Here is an 18017-nt window from a genome sequence, read left to right as displayed (position 1 = left end):
TTCCCGAACTTAATTCAAAAGTTTGATTCAGACGCCGTGCTTCTGCCGTGCTTTTGTCGAACTTAATTCCTGAATTTAGTTCGGCACGGCAGAAGCACGACGTCTGAACTGGGCCTAATCGATCTATTTCCAATTAACTAATTAAAGTTAACTCGTTTAAAAAAATGCGAGTGCGTCAGGGCAGTTCTACAGTCAGAACCGAGTTCCAACCGGGTTTTGTAAATCAAGCAAGAACAATAGATTTTCTTAACCAGGTTAGGTTTTTTAAACCACCTCGCGAGGTAGTTTAGGGATGGACCATTAGAAAAGTGATGTGGTGGGGGGGGGGGGGGTGGGGAAAAAGCCAAATGAAATGCCCCAATTATTAAATAAAATATATATATTCCTACGGATTTTAGCCAAAAAAACAATGCCCAAGGAGGATCTGTGCACGTACAGATCGACTATTAGGTGAATGCCAAGTCCAGATTGAAAAGAAAACGTGATTTTGTTTTTGTGTCAACATGACTCATGAGTAAATATTGTTAAGGACTACCTTGATTAATACAGTTGTGGGCCTGCGACACTGAAATTGAAGAGTTCAACATTTTACATGTATTATTCACAAATCTTTACTGACCAAACAACAAGGAACTTTTTGGAATAAAAGTTATCCTGTGTATTAATACATCTGTACATGGTCACAAAGAAAAGAAGACAGATTCGAGGAAAAGGTCTTCAACGCTGTACTGGGCGGCCAAGCACCCCACATTGATACGTTATTCAGGATCAGCTGCTTTGAATTGCTTGGTGCCATCAGAAACTGTAAACAGTGTATCCTTTGCCCATTACATTGCTTACAGTATATTATAGATTTAATATGTGCTGCTGGTGATCGGCTGCTTCGAATCCGGCAAAGACTATTGTTGTAATATATCTTTGTTTTATTTTATTCATCGCGTCAAAGGAACCTCACCTACTCTCTAGTCTATTCATGAATTTGATTGACGTGTTAAATTCTTGCTGTTATGTATTCAGTATAAATGTGACATATAAAACATGAAAGTTTAACCTACTGAAAAAAAGAAATTCCAGCCATAGGGTAAAAATAAAAAATCCACCTTACATGTACAAAAATCCTCCCCACCCCCTCCACCCATCGCTTTTCTAATGGCACATCCCTTAACGCAGGTTAACCTTATCAATCAGTCGATCATCACCGCTTACGCGTGAGAATGGTTCAAATTTTGGCTGTATCAATAACCATACACGCAAGCAAAACAATTTCGAAGTCAGTTGTTCACCTTTTCTTTCTTAACACACGGGGGTCAAATCTTATCAAATCTTAGGCGAGCGTTATGAACGACCCGTGCGAGAGAGAAAGAAAAAAGCGCGCGACATTGAATGAGTTTGTGAAAGTCTAAATTGAGTCCGACCGTTATAAAAAGTAACCTGGTTTACTCTTTTAACCAGGACACGTTCTGAAGAATTTTTTACCGGGTTAATCAAAAACTTACCCGGTTAACTTGCCCAGTGCGTATTCTTTATTCCTCAGAAAAATATCATTTGCATTTTTCAAAGACGAAAAAAAGCCATCTGAAAACTCTTTGCAAAAGGCAATTTACTCCAGGTGCACTATTCATACACATGAATAATGACAAAGAGATTAATTACAGAAACTAATTTTGTACCAGAAAATGTTATGTTGGCCGGATGTTCAAAAGAGTAACAAAGCAAACCAAAGTTCAACATCAATCAAATGACATCTAAGCCACCCTGTAGACAAATTCCTGTTGTTGAAACGACCAGCTACGGATCCAGCCAAATGGCCTCATGTCTTGTTCCTTGGAAGTTTTCTCTCTCAATTTCATTATCAAGCTCTCTCACCGTTCAACAAAATAATTTTCAATTAATGAATGAGGCTGAGTATCATCTGGAGAATTATGGAGATCTCTCTGAGATCTTCATAATTCTTCATGAAAATAGTTCCTAGTTTAAAAACAAGCTAAAACAGCAATAGTGCATCTCGATAGTGCATGTTTATCGGGAAGTTAAGGAGATAAAGGGCTGTTCAGGTGTACAATTATACTCCAAATAGCAGATGTCGCCCTTCGAGTTGTCTTCTTGCTATTCTTGCTGTGTTTTTAGACAATAGTTCGCCGTGAAACGAGTAAAATGTTCCGCCATTTTGTACTCACTACCAAACCAACTTTAACTTGTTCGAGGTCTTCTCGGTTAACGGTTCAATAATCTGTCAATTTTGCTGCAAAATTGACGTCGTCAGTTCAATATCGCAAAATTATTCCAAATTTGGTCAACAATAGCTGGTTATGATGAATTATGCGTGGGATTTTAACCAATCAGAAAAGGAGAAATATTTTGAATAGATAAAAAGTATTGTTATTATTATTCATAAAAATAAAATCCCACGCATAATTCAGCATAACCAGCTATTGTATGCCGTATTGAACCGATCTGAACAACCCTTTCGCTCTTAAACTTGCCGATTAACGTGCACTACCGAAGATGAACTTAACGTGGATGGAGGTAAGCATGTTTTAGCTTGTTTTTATACTAGGAATTATGTTGAATGAATAATAAAACAATTATTATTACTGTACATTTATAAAGTGCCCTTTCCCAAAGGTCCAAAGGCGCTATTTAGAGTTAAAAATTAAAACTACAATCAAATTAAAGACTACAAAAGCTAAAGATAAAATAATCTAAGATATAAAACACCACAGTCACGTTATGTGCCTAATTGGCGTATCTCTCTTCTGCCTGTGCTCTCCAAGGTAGCTGAGATTATCGCCCTGGGTCAATTTAACAATACCCTTTGTTGCAGAGGATATTTTTTCTTATCGATACTGATCTTTCGCACCGCAAACACGGTTTATTTCATATTAGTTATTTTGAGAACGGACCTCTGGAGCCAGGGTAATTTAACAACTGCTTAACCCAGAAAAACCGTCTCACTTGTCAATAAAGTGGAAACCGGGAGCACCACTCGACAGAAACACTGAGCTTGCTAGTAAGTGATCACCTCTTCAGTGCCATGGATAAAAAGCAAATTACGGCAATGGTGCTTACTGATTTAAGCAAAGCCGTCGACAGCCTATGCCAATCAACCCTTGTAAATTACAAAACAACAAAGCTCTTCTATGGTTTGAAAGTTACCTTACAAACAGACAACAGTTCACTGTTGCAACTTCATTGTCAGAACCACTCACCATTACACATGGCGTACCTCAGGGCTCGATTCTCGGCCGAACGCTTTTTAGCCTGTACATGAATGATCTACCAGAAGGCATTAAGTTTAGTAACGTCGAATCTTACGTTGATGACACAGATAAGATATATTTCTCCTTCGCGTCAAAAGACATTGATTCATGTCTACGCCAAGTTGCTGAGGAACTCGAATATGTTGCAGAGTGGTGTTGCGCTAACCACCTTTGATTACTCCTGAAAAAAAAAAAGTTTGTCCTGTTTGGGGTGAGGTAACTTATCTCGAAGTTGCCCAGTAACATTACCGTACCTTTCCATGGTCAAGACCTAGTACTTGTAACTTCCGCCAAGGACCTCGGAGTCACACTAACCTTTTGTCAACATTAGTTCAAATATATAGGGTACGACACTAACTTGTTCTCTAAAGATGTACTGTACATAATCCTACATTCCCTAGTATTTAGCAAACTGTTCTATTGCTCGACCGTGTGGTCTGGAACTTCTAAAGAAAACATCCATGAACTACAACTTTTGCAAAACTTTGCCGGCCGTATACTTACTAACACAACTGAAAACGTTTGATCACATTACACCAGTCATACATGAACATGGTTGGCTCACCGTCGAAGAGCTACTACGCTTACGTGATGTAACCATGATCTTTAAATGTCTCAATGGTCTTGTGCCCAGTTACTAAGTAAGTACTAAGCTCGTAAAACGCTCAGAAACTCACTCGTATTGCACTGGACAGAGCAATCAACTTAACCTCCCTCAGTGCCGAACCTTTGCCGCACAGCATGCCTTCCCCTTCAGGGCTTCTAAATATTGGAACAGTCTTTCCAATGATATTAGAAATTCTGCCTCCGTGAGGTTTTTAAAGGGATTGCCAGGCTTGAAATGATCAGAATGAGGAAATGTAAAATTTACCCGTAGTTTGTTGATATTTTTAATTAATTGTTTATTAGCTTTTTAATTTTTCATAATTGTAGTTCTAGTGTTTAAATTCAATTGTACCTCAAGTTTGTCTTTATGCATGTAATTTTTACTTAATTCTCAGTGAATAATCTTGTACATTAATTCTGAAAACCCAATTGGGAGAATTAATAAAATGTATTATTGTGTTGTAAATAGGCGCGTCTAAAAAGAACAGTTTTCAGAACAAAATGTTGCGTAAAGCTGCGTGTCATCCGCATAAAAGTGAAAACTTAGTTAATGCTTACTGGCGATATCCGTTAGTGGAGAGGTGTACAATGTGTATAGAAGGACCGGCCCTTAGTGCACACCAAACTACAGAATCCGACGCTCAGAGGTCTATCCATTGATACTTACAAACTGAATGCGACACCCAAATACGATCGAAACCATTCCAATGCCGTACCACCGATTCCAAATCGACGAGAAAGGCGTGAAAGTAAGATACAGTGATCCACAGTGTCAAATGCCGCGGAAAGATCAAGGACTAGCACAACCACTCATCTTTTCTAATCTAAGGCAATTCGATATCATTATGGACACGGGTTAGTGCCGTCTAAGTGCTGTGAAGCTTCTTGTGCGCTGATTGATATATGACATTGAGATCATTGGCATCTAAATAATCAATAAGCTGTTTGGCGACACATGTCTCGACCACTTTAGCCAAAAAACTCGATTTCGAAATTGGCCTAAAATTCTTGAATTCGTCCAAGCCCAAAGACTGCTTCTTGAGCAGTGGTTTGACACTAGCCACTTTGAGATCAGTAGGAAGCATTCCATTGAGAGGTCAATAATCTTAGTGATCATGCACTGAACTGACAATACTAAAGCTGTCATTCATGAGTACTTAAAATGTATGTACAGCTGTATGTATTTATTTGTTTATTTGCAGATTCAGTTTAAAAAAAAAGATATATATTAAGGTTAGGTTGAACTACCCAAAGCCAACCCTTCAAGAGCATGACAAGGAGAAAAACCATGTAGCCAAACCCCTATCCTAAATTTAAAAAAAAAGAATAAAGGTTAAGTAGAAGGATTGGAGTATCAGAAAAAATTATCTACATGTATGATATCAAACTCAACAAGAGCAAAATGCTAAAGGTTAACCTTATCACATTTTGGGCGAACAATCTTAAGGAACTACATGATCTTATAGTGTCCTGGTCAAACGTTTAAACCAGTAGACGAACGCCTAGAACGTAGTACCAGAGAAAAAAGTATGATGATTTGTCAAATTCATTGAACATAAACATAAGCCTACCTTACATTAGCTTACATTCGAAGGAAAAAATCAAATCTAAGTATTCCAACCCCAGATTTAACTGAGTAAGACGCTCTTTATAACTAGCATTGGAGTATTTGGTTGGAAACTCTGCTGCTCTATGTTGTTTTTATTCACTTAGCTATAAAGACCCAGGGGGTCCTTAGGTTTATGCGATTTTTATATTACTTTCTTCGTGTTTTCTTTTTTTCAAACTTCATAAACTATTCATAAAAAAAACTGAGAATTTTAAATGATTTCATGTTCTTAGAATGGCTCCGTCACATCTTCTTTCGTTTCTTTGATGACGTCTATGCTAAAGTGTATTTTATCTTATTGAACTTTTTCCCCAACCTCCCCCACTGATGATGCTTTCTTTAGAGTTGTCGTTTATTCTAGCGATAGACTCGTAACTTTGTTTCCCTGAGTCTTCCTTTTTGGAAAAATGTTTTTTAAAAGTAGATGTCATGTTCAGTTTATAATTTCTAGCATTTGTTGTGCAAGTCCGATTGACCTTAGACTGCAAAACAGTCGGGTTTTTTCTCAAAATCAGTCAAGAAATCGGTAAAGCGTGGCGTAAGAGTCTTACGCGCGCGAAGCGCGCGAGCTTCACACGCCCGTAGGGCGTGTGACGCGAGAGAAAAAAAAAAGCGTCTCCCTAGTCTCGCTCTCTGTTTTCAGCCTTGTTCAAGACCTTTTTTTGGACTGCTCGCGCGTACTTGAATACGCAAAAATACGGACTGTTTTGCAGTCTAGATTGACTTAAAATGGCACATTTTTAAAGACAATTTTTTCTACTCTCACGAAACAATGACAATTAAACATGTTTTGTTATAACTAAAACAGTTTAATAACGAATTTTTGCTTAATTGTGGCTAAATCTATGGATCATTGAGATCTGTTGCCCCGTGATGCAGGCTTTGCAGTCCAACCTCCCCTGTGTGCAAAATGAATGACCTTATAACCTACCGTCACTACGTGCTACAGCTATGGCGCAGATAAAAAATAAACACCCATTCATATTTTTAGGGATTAAGATTCCATAGACGTTTTGGGGAGAGTTAGTTGTTATCTGGTTAAAAGACGTTCTCAATAGAGGTTAATAATCAGCTGAATAATTGCTGTTTCACTTTCCAAAGATTCCTTGAAGGTCTGGAAAACAGTCATTTCCGGGAAAGTACTTGTGTTCACGTGATCTTAATATCTTCTCTTCTTCTGTGGAGCCCCTCCTCGTTCAAGGGTGAAGATTTTTGCGGAGGAAATTAATATCGATTGAATCGCACTGTCTGTGCGTCGCCCAACTAGACAACTTTATAGAGCATTTCGCCGTGAAAAAAAGGGCAATCGTGATCGAGGTAAGAAATACCTGTCTATGCATTCATTCATAATTTAGCTCGCTGAAACAAGATACATGTACGTCCATTTGTAAACAAAAGTTGTTTTAATATGGCATAGCAGTCTTTCTTTCACTAGATTAGTCATATTCTAATTGGTATGCAGTTCTACTCGATAAGTGGCAAATTCGATGTACCACTGGCATGCTACCAGACGAATTTAATTCCTAAAAGGCAAGAAAATGTATCTATATAGAATTGAAGGATTAACATTCTACACCAAGTGTTTATCTAAAGAATGCTATGTGCATTCCAGTGTTGTCGTACTAAAGTAAACACATCAGGGGAGAGGGACACCTCTTGGAACCAGTTTTGGCTTTCTTTTGCTTGTTATACTACTGTTATTGGTTCCTTTAATTGTTCAAAGGGTATACTGAGATACTCCGCATATCGCAAACAAAGGCACAGAATGTTTTCTGTTGACGGAATAAAAACGAATCTCACCTTAGCCTAGGCAAGGAAGAGCTTATTGAGCATTATAAGCGAACACTGTTTCTCCAAGTTTAATGGCAACAGAGAAGTACTGTCTGTATGAATAATTGCCCTAACACAATTCACTTCGCTTCCTTTATTTTATTTACGTACATTGAAGCAGTTACACATTTTACTTGGGGAAAAGAAAGAGATTCGTCAATTCACTGAGTCGACCACCAGGATTTCTGTTATTTAGAACTCCTAGCCTTGTTAACAGACATTACACTGCAACAATTAATTGCTGTCTCCAAACGAAAACGAAGATTTGAGGTCACTGGTGATAAAAAGTATAAAACTTAACACTCATTATTTGCTGATAAAATAGTAGTCCAGAAGGTAGATGTACACTTCTAAGATCAAAGTGATTTCTTTGAGAACAATGATTGCTATCGGATTTCTGAGAATTCATACGGCGTTAACTCCATTACCAATAGCATTTACACTTTTGGAAACGATCAATAAGCACTGACCGGTGAACAAAGAAACTGGACAAAGTGAAGACGGCATTCAAAGTTTAGCGCCGGGGTTCTCTACAAATACGTACGTGTGAAAGGGAGAAATCTACAGTGTAGCAGAAGTCTCCATTCTGCGTGCAAGGTCCCCACTTTTTTCTAAGCGAACAAACATTTCCTTGATTTGTATTTTTTTTCTCCCTGTGCATAATCTCTCTTTGCCTTAACTACACGAGTAGGGAAGCATCATTTGAGAGTATCATATCTTCTACAAATTCTTGAAATTATGAAAACGAAACCAAAAGTCTTGTTGCATCATTTGTTATGTCTCTTTTGAGCTCTGCCGGCTTTTCGCCTAGTGTATCATAAATTTCCAAGAATACGAAAACTCAATGAGATCTTGTTTCGTTTTTTGGTAGCAGTAGTCATCAATATAACTTGAATGAATCACATCATAATGACTTATCCGTACAAGACAAAAATTAATGTTGATGTGAACAAACATCGATGAAATGCCGTTTTGTGAGGACACTCTTTATGTCATTCCTCAGTAGCAGGATTCCAAGAAGACTGAAGAAGGATTCAGTGCAACAGGTCAATTCACAAGTTTCCTTGAGACGTTGTTATCGTTGTTTTTGTTTGTTCGCTTTTTTTTTTTTGTCCGCTTTTTGTATTCTTTACATAGTAATTAGTAATCCATACCCCTGATAGACTTTGCCAAAAGACGAAATAATCTTCGAAACGAAAACATTTTGACGCTTGATTGGAAAACACCTGGCCCTCGCTCTATCCGCAGGCAACGGAGACAATCGTCGAGAGGAAGGCTATATACATGCACTAGCCTCATTAATGAACATTGGAGTTGTACTTTTTTTTCTCCTTTTACAAGAAGATAATTGAAAATATTGTGTTGATATAAAAGCATATAATCGTGATTCAAAATAGGTATCGGACTTTACTCGGCTAAATTCCCGGCGGCCCTTTTTGCTGCTGATGACGGATGTAGGTATTGCCTTACACTGAGATGTCGCTCATTACGTGCTCTATGTTTGATCTGGTCAAAGAAAGCTACGACAAAATCTTGAAAATAAGCCCTGGGGATTATATTTTTCAAAGGCCCTTTTTGAGGGGCTTATTTTTGGAGGAGTTTATATACGGAGGGAAGTTTCCGTTACAATAACAACAACTTTATTCTTTGTACAAAAAATACAAAAGTTGAATAGTTTACCCCTCAAATAGCTGGAAAGCTAGTCGTGGAGGGGCAAGACAAGTACATCAATAACACAATTATCTAGTAAAAACAAAAACCTGAAACTATTAGAAAGCCTGGCAGATTGCAACTGAAAATAAATAAATAAAACACAGAAGTTTTAACACGGCGCTTACTGACGTACAACGATAACACAGAAAAGGAAAAGCTGCAGACATTAAAACCTTTAGCAAGTGTATCTATGTACCTACTTTTTGAATAATCATGCATGGGATTTGAATATAGTCATCTTCCTCTTCAAGGATATCAAATAGCAATTTGCGGAGAATCTTTTGAGAGCTTTCTTTGGAAGGTCCGTTGTATAGCGCGGTATCTTATTCCACAGCTTTACTCCAAGCCGAGAGAAAGAATTGTTTTGTATTTCTAGTCTAGAATTTTTAACATAGAAATGACTTTCCAGACGTAGACGATCGTGCATTGTATGAGTGAATATTAGAGGTTTTCTGAAATAATGTTGCTGGGGCTTTATCATTATTGATATCGTGCTTAAGGTTGATACGGACTCAATAAAGAAAAGGTTATTGGAAGCAAGATTAGTCTTGCATGCCTGACCCCAGGCAGCAAGACCATAAGTTAAATAAGCATGAATTAGTGACTTAAAGATACATGTATTCAGTAGTATTGGTCGAGGTACAGAGTGGCGTAGATCTTCCCCATGCTAAAAGATGAAACAGTTCATTCCATTGTCGCAAAGATAACAATGAGGTGAAAAGCGAGGATCACCAGAAGGAGTTTGGTACAGTACTGGGACACCCAAAACAACTAAAAAGCTAAACTACAACAGTTGGGTGACCGTAATTATGATACTTAAAAATGTGAAAGTCAGGAAAGAGGCAAAACAAATACATTGGTAGACATAAATGTCATAAACATGGTACAAAAGTAAAATACAGAACAAAACAAAACAGGAGAAATATAAAGCATCAAAATGTCAGTAAAATAGGATAAAGAAGACTCGTTTGACGAAAACAGGAAACTTTGAGAATTTCGCACTCAAGTTCATCTCATAGTCTCATTGGCGAGAGGGCAAATAAGCGGCGAAGCTTCGAGATCTCAAAGCTTCACAGGGAGCTTCAAATACAGACTTGAGAGAAATAGAGTACTAAGGCAAGTTACTTACTGGTACAAGGCTTGGTGAGTTGGCCCAGAGTTTTTGCTTTTGTTTGTATCTGTGTCATTAAATTTGTGCGTGATCGAGTGTTATGCTTCTCCTAATTCCTGTGTCTCCGATAATTCACAGGCACGATTGACATTAGCATTAGCGAGTTTTGATAAACTTTGAAAGTTCACAGCTTGCTTTAACATGCATACCTTTTTATGTAAACAACTCGTATGTTAATGAAAGAAACACTGTAAAGTGAAGGGGTAAAGTAAAGTATATAAAGTATATGTAGGGTTTTAACTATTCAAAGGTCAATTTTTAAGCTTCGAGATGAATCGCTTGAACAAAGTGAGTTCGTTATTGTCGCCAACGACAATAATTTTCCGGTTAGGTCAAATTAGTCACACTATATTTTGGAGAGCAGAGGGATTGGGGGAGGGGTACGTGAAAATAACGCTTATTGTTTCCTGATTAGAATTGCTCACTTCCTTTTTTTTATTCGCAATGGTGGAATTTGAATAGGTACTATACAGCTCCGACTTAAAAATGGTACTCATTTTTCTTGTCAAGAAAGTCTTCCAAAAGGGTACAACGCTACATCACGCAGTGGTCAGCGACAATCCTGGTGGCCTAAGTGTGCAGCTACCCCCTCCCCCAGAAAATTGGCAGCCCAGTGAAACTCGCCTTTTGGCGATTCTTGTTTCTGTAGTCGATGGAAAATAACCTGTGGGTATTCTTTAAACTTTTCGAGGTCGCAAATTACAAACGAACTAATTCCTTTTTTAGAGGTTGAAGAAAGATGAAAATTAAAAGAAATGAATATTGAACCGTATAAATATTTTCATCTTGTGGCACAATGCGTTTTCGTGTCAACCATAAATTATAGCTAATCGTCTATTGATCATCTCTATCAGTCTAAGTTGAATAAGGCCCTTTTATCTTGATGGGTATTATAGTGGGTTGTTTTCTCTTAAAAGCTGTTCGCTGCCTGTTCTGGTTAACTTTTCGTTTTCATGCAGTACAATAATTCTGTATAGTCTACAATCATGGACAAGAGTCCTGGGACACTTTTGCGTTTCTGGGGCGTTTTCCAGTTCACACAGGTCGAACCCCTCCCCTTACCCCACAAACAATGTTGGACGAGTCTATCCAGAATTTTTTCCTAGTTTCAACTTTGTATAGGGTGGGGGAGGGAGAAGTGCAAGAAAATTTCGAAAATGATGCACTGTTTTAAGAGGGAACCGACAAATGACAGAAAGATATGCATATTGTAGTACTGTCCCAAGGACTTTTGCCCAGGATTGTAGGTTGTTATTACTACTACCGCTGCGTACGTATTCCTTGCCTGCAATGTAACCACGTATTTTGAAACCAGAGATTCCTTGTAAGTTTGTCATTTTGGAAGCGTCTGCTTATAATTGTGGAACTTAAAACAGTCGGTAACTTTTATTGCATTTCGGACATTTCTTTTTGAACCTTTGAACATTGAACTCATTGTAAGCATATATTTTGCATTTAGAAAACTCTTGCACAAGATATACGGTCTCGAATTCATTTGAACCTTCTTGAACTTCATTGTAAATTGGACTTGACACAGTTGATTTGCATCTGGATCTACAGAAACGTGGAATGTTTGTTCTTCATGGAATAAAGATACAGTTTTTGCACGCGGAGTTCGAGTGGTCTATAAATTTGTGTTGCTTATTATAAAATAACTAACCTAGTACGCCGGCTCTGATTGGCTGGGAGGTATTTTCCCAATAGAGTATGTAAGGAATTTGTGACGTCACGATGTTCTGCACTCACTACATTTGTGCTTAAAACTCGACAAGTTTTCGTTATTACCGTCGGATAATACCGAACATCCCTCTGGTCTTCGAACGAGGTTCCAGACTTTTCTGGGCTTCCATCTTCTTAACTTGTTCGACATCGGATGATTGATAAGGAAAGTCAAACGGGCTATTATTTCTGGTAATAGAAAGTAGCCCCCACTTAGCCTGCGTCACAGTCATAATCTAACCCTGGTTAGCAAAGTCTGAGAAGCTGCGCCGATATCCTTGTTCTGGTCCCCCAACGGAATGACCAGAAATGCGTTTCGATTTTCCCTTCAAGTTGATTGGCAGATTGACAATTCGTTTTTTAAAAGGCCAATCATAGCGCGTACTCAAATCCGGCCTGGTACACAGTTGAGGTCCCGGAACAAGGATTTCGGCGCTGTTTCGCAGATTGACTTAACCAGAAGTTTAGTTCCGTCTGTGGCCCAAGCTACCCACATTGGGATTGGTTAAGATCGATTTTCCGTAAATTACACCACTGGCGAATGTGGTCACGGTCACTTTTGTTTTGATTGCCCGGAAGCACTTCGTGTCACCGGCAAAGAGCAACAGATGTTGAGATAAAGCATTGGCTTATTAGAAAGTCTCCTCGAGCAACTTGCGCCCTCCAAACTTCCCGTTCTCGTCCATAACTCCATATACGCACGCTAACCATGAACCCCCTTTTTATAGCATAGTTTAACAAAAACGTTTGTTTTTGATAAACTGCAAAATTCTCTCAACGTGCGGCACAGAAGAAAAAACGCTTCTATTGGTTGGTTTCAAACACTCACCAATGCAATCGTCTAGTTTGACAGAAAATGGTTCTTCTCAATCTGTTAACGATAAATGGAACCTAATTCAGCAGAACTAAAGGCATACATGTAAAGTTGAGATACTTAAATGTTCTTAAGAATCCGTGTTGTATGGTTTGAGTCATTTAAATGATTTGCATGTTTTTGCTTAGCGAAATCCAGGAAACTTGTTGTTTAGCGAGGACGTCTAGACTGTCATCTTGCGTCATATTATTCTTTTGCGAACAATGGAAGAAGTCTTACATGTACTGGACGTAAAGGTTTCTTAAAATTGCATAATTTTTCACCATTACCGTATAATTAACTTGTTTTTTACAAAAGGATGAACTAACAAACGAAAAAAAGGGAGGGCACTTTATAATTATACATATATGTTCTTCGACACCAATTTGAGGTTGAATGTCAGTCTTTTGCGCCAGACCTTTTGTCGACTCGGGCTCATTAATAATTTTCACTTTTGCTGTTAGTTTGAGTGGCTAAAAAGCTCAATTCCAAAACGCTAAGAAGTTCTTTATCATGCATTGTCTTTGATTATCGGAGACTTTGTTGAACACCCCAAAATTCGAGTTTAATAAACACAACTGAACACGTCATCTCATATACGCACAGCCGTAGCCGTGAGTTTATAAAGATTTTTTACGAGCACTCTCTTTTAGGAGCACTCTTCCTCTGCTAAATGTATCCAGTGTCTGTCCTATTGCTACGTTGTCCCAAGACGGATTTGTGTTCAAGGATATATATCCGGTTGATTTTGTTCTGAAAGAGTTGTTATTGATACATAAAATCAAAGATGGCGGTTACAATACAAGCAGCTTTCGCCCGCCCAAAATACGCCTGCACTGCAGGCTATTTATGACATGACTAACTATGTAAATAGTTTCGGTAAGTCTCAGCTTTATTCCACTGGTAGGAGAGGTCAAACACAAGTCTGACTGGACTACTAACTTTTTAACAGAACCTGTCGCTGTTAAGGGCATTCTATTCGGATTTAATACTTGGGGTACTCCAAGGCTCTGTCTGGTGGCCGTTGTTACTCACCCCGGAGCTGTTAATCGATAAAAATCGGTACATGACGAGATTCATAGAGGTCTGAAATCGTAGACCTCTGCTAATGCACGCCTATTCAATAGGCGAACGTCAGCAGCACCCGCAGCCATTGTATTATTTTGTTTACTTGTATTTTTTAGACACTAAGGGCCAGTTATTTTGCCCTTGTATTACAAAATCGTCTTATAATTAAGCCATTTTTCAATAAAGCATATAGCGCAGACTGGAAAAGCACGAGGGTAGTTTTTTGCCGAGGGTCGGGGGTCGAAGGTAGAATGTAGAGGGTCGAGGGTATATTGTCGAGGGTCGAGGGTAAAATATCGAGGGTCGAGAGTAAATTGTCGAGGGTGGTTTTTTTACATTTTTTTTTTTTAGCTTTGGTCACAAGATTTCCCGCCTTTCTGGAATTTACCGAAATGCCAATATGTTAAAACACGCATTTCCTCTTTTCGGCGCCTCTTATTTCACTTTCACGTGTCTGGGGAACGTCGGCGTGGGATTTCGCTCGTCTGTTTCCCCTGCTCATTTCACTTGCCTTTTCCGTTGCTTTTTCGCTTGCCTGTTTCGCTTGCTATAAATTTCGTTTGTTCGGATTTGTTTTCTTTTAAAGATTTCCTGTTTGGAGAAAACATTAGAAAGGTTAGGGTTCGAAGTAACATTTTATCCGCCGTGTAAAATGGGGCTGACAGGACTACACGACTCCGTGTTTAAAGCCTTTTTCATAGTTTGGCTCTCACGAGAATGTCTTTGAGCGACCGCCCTCTTTTCTACGAGGATTTTTGTAGATTTCTCTCAGTAATGGTTGTTATTCTATTAAATGCCAGTTTCTCATGAGAATTTGCTTAAGGTTAAGCGCTGATGGTTTGTATTGGGTGAAAAAAAGCCAAGATTCGTAGGTTTCTCTTTTTTTGTTGTTGAAGCGCCAGTTTCCTGTCTTCTCCCGATTGCCTCCCACACAGGCGTTTTCAGGGGAGCTCTGCTTTCATCCCTCCCCACGAGGGATGAAAGACGAGCTCCCTAAAAACGCCTGTGTTGGAGGAAAATCTTTCGCGTGACTCGGTCAAATTTTGCGTTCTATTCAAAGGCTTTGTATGAGCAACAAGGGGTTCCGACATGAAAATTGTTATAGAATTCGCAAGGAATTTTTTTTGCTCGTCCGAAAAATCCGGAAATCTTGCGACCAAAGCTCAAAAAAACTATTTAAAAAATACCCTCCACCCTCGACATTTTACTCTCGACCCTCGACAATCCTCGACCCTCGACATTCTACCCTCAGCTGTACTCTCGCCCCTCGACAAAAACCTACACTCGAAAACCAGTTATTTTTTCTTAAATTAACCCACAAAAAAAGAGTCATGGACGTCCAACGGTTTCTTAAAGGGACACAGTCAGCTGATGCACATGCGCATTAGATACCATTTCTTAGCTGGTTTGCACGTCACAGGACACGCGCGTGAAATACTCAAACAAACCTTGTAGAGTTGAACTAGTTACAAGCCGAAATCGTGATTATATACCCTAGGCCATACCAGAGTGCTCAGTTTTCTATATACCATTTTGCATTCGCCGATGGATTTGTCCAGTGAAAGCCAAACATCGACGAATACTTCTGAATTCGATCATCAGTAGAGGTGAGAAATGACACGGAGTCTCCATGAATCATTGTCGAAGGTTCAAGGTCTAGAAATAAAGCTTGATTTTCCAAACTTGTGTAGCCTTTTCTATCGACTTTCCAAATTTATTTAATGATTATTTGCTCGCCATTGTTATTGATTCATTTCTTTTGTTATTTTGGTAAAGGAAGGCGATTTCTCCCGCCCGGCGCCTACTACTTCTACTCATGTTCCTTTGGATACTGTTTTTAACCAAATATGATAAAATAATGTCACTAGTAATACTTGACACTACAGGTACCCCCGCTCTATATATTTTTCGGTTAATAGCATTCTTGCTCGTTGCGTAGCTCTGGCCAGTTGGAAAACCAGGACTGGACTCTGGAATGGACTGGACTGGACTGGACTTTTTTTTATAGGGGGGTAATATTTTTTCATTTGGGGGGAGGGGGAAGGAGGGTAGTATGATATAGACTTTACTTTTCTTTTAGTCTGGCTTTTATTCTTAGATTGGTCGCTCTGTTTGACTCACGGCGGTCACGTTTCACTTGAAAGTTGAAAAAAAATAGCAGGAGTGGACGTTGCGTCGGTGGAAATGCCCTAAAAATTATCTCGATATTTTTTGGGGTGCCTTAGGTATTAACAAAAACATGACCTTTTTTTCTTTTGCGTACCAACCAACCCATGGGCTGGGCTTTGTTTTCGGCACTGTTAGTTGTTGTTAAACGGAGTGAGAATTAATAAAAAATGATTTTATTCTTCGGAGTCTAGTGCATCATTAGTAGCTGTGCTAGCAATAACGCACAATGAATGTCAGATGTGCTTTTCTGGCTTTTGGTCACATGCAATACCACGTATGCCTCCAAAACAACCAGCCCATTCATTGTTGCGATGGAGATATCAGATTGCTTCACACCTCATCGGGCCCCGCCTCATCTCAATTCGACACCAGCTGCTAACTAAAAAGAAGACTGAGACAATGAAAACTACTCCTGAAATCTACGGCGAGTAACAAAGCTCTAAAAGCTACTTTGAAGCCATCAGCCTATGAAGGCAGTTCAGTTGAAAATTTCTTTGGCGCGTTTCTACTTCATTGAAAGCAGGACAATTCGATCGCGTACAGTGGGATTGCTTAAAAAACAAGAATCGGTGAAATATACATATTCAAACTACCCCACTGAATAGCCATGCAAGGCAGAGAAGAGGCAGACGTGACTGAAATATAAGCCTAAGTTCTATGATATTTTTTTAGGCACGACCTGTCTACCTTCACAGGGAGGGAAAAGGTTCTTTGCTTTTAAGAAAAAAATGTTACCCTCGACCCTCGACAAAAAGATAGACTACAAGAAACAGGTCATGTTTTTGTAAATACGTAACATCCACTCCTGCTATTTTCTTCAACTTTCAAGTGACACGTGACGGCCGTGAGTCATACAGAGCGACCAATCTAAGCCCCCCTCCCAGACTAAAAATGACAGACATAAAACAAAACCAACAAACAACAAAGAAGAGTAAAGTCTATATAATACTACCCCCTTCCTCCCCTCCCCCCCCCCCCCTAAATGAAAAAAATATAGCCTGTTGGGGAAAGGTTGATTTTTTTTACAGACTAGAAAAAATAATGCGCCCCCCCCCAAAAAAAAAAAAAAATTCCCCTCGTAAAAAGTCCAGTCCAGTCCAGAGACCAGTCCTACTTTTCCAGCTGGCCAGATTTTCACAGATATTCCATACAATAGTTGAGATAAATACAGGACACGCAAGGTTCCATGCACAGTTTCAGTTCGATTTACACAGCTTTGATCAAAACATTCTGAGTTTAGAGAAGAGATTGTTCTAAACCACAAGAAAAGATTTAATGAGAAGTTGAATTTTTCGCTATTTCTCTTTCTGTTTTTACACTGAGTTCATTTTATTTCGCGGAAAGTAAGCCTTAGAAATTAAAAGGACGTTTGGTCAATTCACGCTCACGCATTCTAGTCTTATTTAAACTTTATAGCGGAAGGACATCTGTGAGCAGGGAATAAGGCAGCACAGAATTTGATTGTCGGAAAATTTCCGTAATCGTCCATCGTTCTGCTAGTGATAAGGTAGCCGTTGATTCATTCGTCTTGCTTGTTTGGAGCTGAGTTTTATGCCGGTCAAAGAGAGAGAAAGAGTGTGTGGCAAGGTTTCCAATCAAAGATTTGTACTTGCGGGCGCAAACAATAGAAACGTTATCATTACCTACCGATTCCTCGCGGCCCCTGTTCAAGCAAATCGAGATTTTTTCTATATTGACTGTATGACTGTATATTTCAACTGTAAGTACTTCCCTTAATATACGCGCGAGTTACTAGAGTGCCTCCTCGGGATTTCGCCCTCTGGGCGAAATTCCTGCGGGGGCAATAAAATGGGTTAAAGTTTTCTCAAAAGAGGTTTTCTGTAAAAGATCGAGGATCGAATGAAACACAAGGCAAGGTTAAAGCGGATTTCTAGATGTAGCCGACAGGCACATTTGATTGACGCTTTTCAAACTGGAAAAGTAGTGTCTAGGTCAGCGCGGTCCCTTAGCTGACTGTGCTCCTTTAAACTGCGGCCAAAGGTTTGAAAGTAATGCTAC

At 39.1% G+C, this 18017-nt stretch overlaps 1 protein-coding gene across 2 annotated transcripts in view; it reads left to right on the top strand.

The window, feature by feature from the left end:
- The first annotated feature begins 6481 nt into the window (after positions 1-6481).
- The window catches only part of LOC140949474 (uncharacterized), a 28527-nt gene continuing 16991 nt past the window's right edge, over positions 6482-18017 (top strand). Inside the window, exon 1 of one of the 2 annotated variants that reach the window (XM_073398641.1) lies at positions 6482-6792. The gene's annotated coding sequence lies outside the window, so the exon portion shown is untranslated. The remainder of the gene's footprint in view (positions 6793-18017) is intronic. The other variant, XM_073398636.1, reaches the window with a different exon arrangement.

The sequence above is a fragment of the Porites lutea genome, chromosome 1, assembly GCF_958299795.1.
Source record: "Porites lutea chromosome 1, jaPorLute2.1, whole genome shotgun sequence".
Classification (NCBI taxonomy): Eukaryota; Metazoa; Cnidaria; class Anthozoa; order Scleractinia; family Poritidae; genus Porites; species Porites lutea.
This window is presented reverse-complemented; position numbering and strand designations above follow the sequence as displayed.